This window comes from Oncorhynchus keta, unplaced genomic scaffold, assembly GCF_023373465.1.
Source record: "Oncorhynchus keta strain PuntledgeMale-10-30-2019 unplaced genomic scaffold, Oket_V2 Un_contig_12237_pilon_pilon, whole genome shotgun sequence".
Taxonomy (NCBI): domain Eukaryota; kingdom Metazoa; phylum Chordata; class Actinopteri; order Salmoniformes; family Salmonidae; genus Oncorhynchus; species Oncorhynchus keta.
In genome coordinates, this window is record NW_026277803.1 from 4,050 (window position 1) to 8,098 (window position 4,049).

Below are 4,049 nucleotides of genomic sequence, written 5' to 3' on the forward strand. Positions count from 1 at the left end.
ACTCTGCCAACCCGGATGTCCAAGCTGTGTCTGAATCCTAGCTTAGGAAGGCCACCAAAAACCCGGAAATGTCCATCCCTAACTATAACATTTTCCGACATGATAGAACTGCCAAAGGGGGCGGAGTTGCAATCTACTGCATAGATAGCCTGCAGAGTTCTGTCTTACTATCCAGGTCTGTGCGAAAACAATTTGAGCTTCTACTTTTAAAAATCCACCTTTCCAGAAACAAGTCTCTCACCGTTGCCGCCTGCTATAAACCACCTCAGCCCCCAGCTGTGCTCTGGACACCATATGTGAATTGATTGCCCCCATCTATTTTCAGAGCTCGTGCTGTTAGGTGACCTAAACTGGGACATGCTTAACACCCCGGTCATCCTACAATCTAATCTTGATACCCTAAATCTCACACAGATGATCAATGAACCTACCAGTTTCAACCCCAAATCCGTAAACAAAGGCACCCTTATAGATATCATCCTAACCAACCTGCCCTCCAAATACACCTCTGCTGTCTTCAACCAGGATCTCAGCGAACAATGCCTCATTGCTTGTGTCCGTAATAGATCTGACGTCAAACGACCACCCTCATCACTGTCAAACGCTCCCCGAAAAACACTTCAGAAGGCAGGCTTTTCTAATCGACCTGGCCCGGGTATCCTGGAAGGATATTGCTCATTGGTAAATGATGCCTGGTTATTCTTTAAAAGTGCTTTCCTCACCATCTTAAATAAGCATGACCCATTTCCAAAAAAAACATGAACCAGGAACAGATATATTCCTTGGTTATGTCCTGTGCCCTTGACCAGTTGTTGTTGTTGATCGAGAGCTGCGATATGCAGCTTTTCAGGGAAGTTAGGAACCAACAGGCAGTTAGGAAAGCAAAGGCTAGGTTTTTCAACGGAAATTTGCATGTGCAGCACAAACTGCAAAGTTCTGGGACACTGTAAAGTCCATAGAATAAGAGCACTGTTCCCAGGTCCACTGCACTGAGGCTTGGCAAACTCTGTCTTGGAAACACAACATAAATCCACAATAATTGAAGCATTTTCTCTACGGACTGGACATGATTAAGACCTGGCCACCCCTACCAAGGTCAACAGCCCTGACTTGGTAAGCATCCCTTATTTCTCATTCACACGTCCAGATAGCTGATGTTCTGAAAGAGCTGAAAATTGACCCCTACAAACCAACAGGGCTAGAGGTAATCTGGACCCTCTCTTTCTAAAATGATCAGCCAAAATTGTTGCAACCCCTATTAGAGCCTGGTCAATCTCTCTTTGTATCGCCAGATCCCCAAAGATTGAAAGCTGCCGCGGTCAGGTCTTCAAAGCAGGAGATTATCAAACTGCTACAGACCTATATCTAGGAGAGCCTTTCTAAGGTTCGAAAGCCAATTCTGTTTTCGAATCCCACCATGCCTTCTCCTCTAGGCAATCTGGTTTCAGAGCTGGTCATGGGTGCACCTCAGCCATGCTCAAGGTTAAACAATATCATAACCACCATCGATTAGAGACAATAGTGCAGCACTATTCATCGACCTGTCCAATGCCCTTGCCAATCACCACATTATTAGGCAGACTCAACAGCCTTGATTTCTCACATGACTGCCACGCCAGGTAAGACTTCTGGACAGAGTTGTTGTCCTGTTGTCCGGACCTTGGTAAGTCTCTAGTGGGGTGCCACAGGGTTCAAAGGTAGGCCGACTCTTCTCTGTATACATCAATGATGTTGCTCTTGCTGCTGGTGATTCTCTTCCACCTCTACGCAGATGACATCGTTCTGTATACTTCTGGTTCTTCGTAGGCACTGTGTTAATAACTGACCTCCAGGACCTTCAATGCCATTCAACTCTGGGGAGGATTAAATTAAATCTAGAATCGGGCAACAAAGTAGCTGCCAGACATACCCTCGTAAAAGGTTATAAGTAGCCAACTTGACTTTGGCAATGTCATTTACAAAATAGCCTAACTCAGTGAGGGTCTATCACAGTGCCATCAGTTTTGTCACCAAAGGTACCCACCACTGGGAGTAGGTTCATTGGCTGCCCCTACTTTATATTTGGCCAAACCCACTGGTCCAGGTAGAGAGGTTATAAGTCTCTGCTAGGTAAGCCCTGCCATATCTAGGAGAGCTTACTGGTCAACATAGCAGCACCAGGTAGGCAGGTATATCTCACTGGTCAGGAGGCAAGAGGTACACTTTCCTTCAGTGGGTAGGCTGTCAATGTAGGAACTAATTGCAAAAATCACTGGCTGGAGACTCATATCTCCTCACTAACTTTAAGCACCAGCTGTCAGAGCAGCTCACAGATCACTGCACCTGTACATAGCCCAAGGTAGAGAGCCCATCCAGCTACCTCATCCCCATACTGTTATTTATTGTTGCTACTTTGCATCCCAGTATATCTACTTGGCACATCTCTCACTCCAGTGTTTAATTGCTAAACGGTAATTATTTTGCCACCATGGCCTATTTAATGCCTTACCTCTTATCTTACCTCATTTGGGGTATATAGACTTTTCTGTTGTGTGTTACGTTCCACAGTTTCTGTTGTGGTTTGTGTATTTTTTTATGTGTGTGTTTCAGGATGGCTTCCTGGTTCCTCGAAGCAGCTGATTGGTCGGGCCCCATTGAAAATTGCACTGCTTTGCTTTATCATCAGAAACAGCTGTCTTCAATTGCCAACTCCTTCTCCAGCTATATAAGCCAGTGTTCTGTTCGGCTCAGAGGAGAGATGATCGCTGAGAGAAGGGAGATGAGTGTGTCCTGTGTTGGTTGTTGTTGAGAGAGCTGATTGGTATGTCCTTTGTGGGTTGTTGTTGAGAGAGCTGATTGGAATGTCCTTTGTGGGTTGTTGCTCAGATAGAGCTTATTTGATGTCCTGTTTTGGTCGTTGAGAGAGCTGATTGTTATGTCCTTTGTGGGTTGTTGCTCAGATAGATCTTATTTGATGTCCTGTTTTGGTTGTTGCTGAGAGAGCTGATTGGTATGTCCTTTGTGGCTTGTTGTTGAGAGAGCTGATTGGAATGTCCTGTGTTGGTTGTTGCTGAGAGAGCTGATTGGTATGGTTTGTGGGTTGTAGAGAGCTGATTGGTATGTTTGTGGGTTGGCTCAGGAGATCTTATTTGATGTCCTGTTTTGGTAGTTGCTCAGAGTTTTTGTCTATCTAGCCACTGCTTCTGAGGTGTGTGTGCCAGTAGGATGCAGTGGGTTTGACTATTATTGAATGGTTTTTGTTCCCAGGGGGAAGGGTGGCATACACATATACCCTTAATATATATATACTCTGAGTGTTAAGACCTAGACCACCCTGCACATACAGGTACTCTGTCTTGCACTAGGGTAACCAGGTGGTGCTAGTTAGGTAGTGGGTAGGCAGGTAAGGTAAGTTAGGTAAGTAGGTATGTCCTGTGTTGGTTGTTGCTGAACCTCAGAGAGAGCTCCTCTTTGGTATGTCCTGTGTTGGTTGTTTGTGTCCTTCCCAGAGCTAAGGCTGATCCTGGTAACACCCTGTGTTGGTTGTTGTTGTTGAGAGAGCTGATTGGTATGTCCTGTGTTGGTTGTTGTTGCTCCCTGCCTGTTGCCATTAGAGACCCCTGATGTGTAAAGCCCGGTGTTAGTTGTTGCTCAGAGTTTTAAATAGACCATGGTGTAGCCACTGCTTAGGGGAACGGACCTCATGGTGTGCTACAGTAGGATGCAGTGGGTTTTGATTGTTTGGAATGGTTTTTGTTATTCTGTTTTTGTTCCCAGGGGAAGGCACCTTGGGAGTGTTTAGGCAAGAGGTCTGCAGGCATACATATACCCTTAATATATATACTCTGTCTCGGTGCACTAGGTAAGACCTGGGAGGACCACTTAAATGTAAATTTTGGTTAGTGTGGGCACCAGGTGGTGAGGAGGTTAGGTAAGTAGTGGGTGGGTAGGCAGGTAAGGTAGGAGAGGTTAGGTAAGTAGTGGGTAGGCACGTAAGGTAGGAGAGGTTAGGTAAGTAGTGGGTAGGCAGGTAAGGTAGGAGAGGTTAGGTAAGTGGGTGGGTAGGCAGG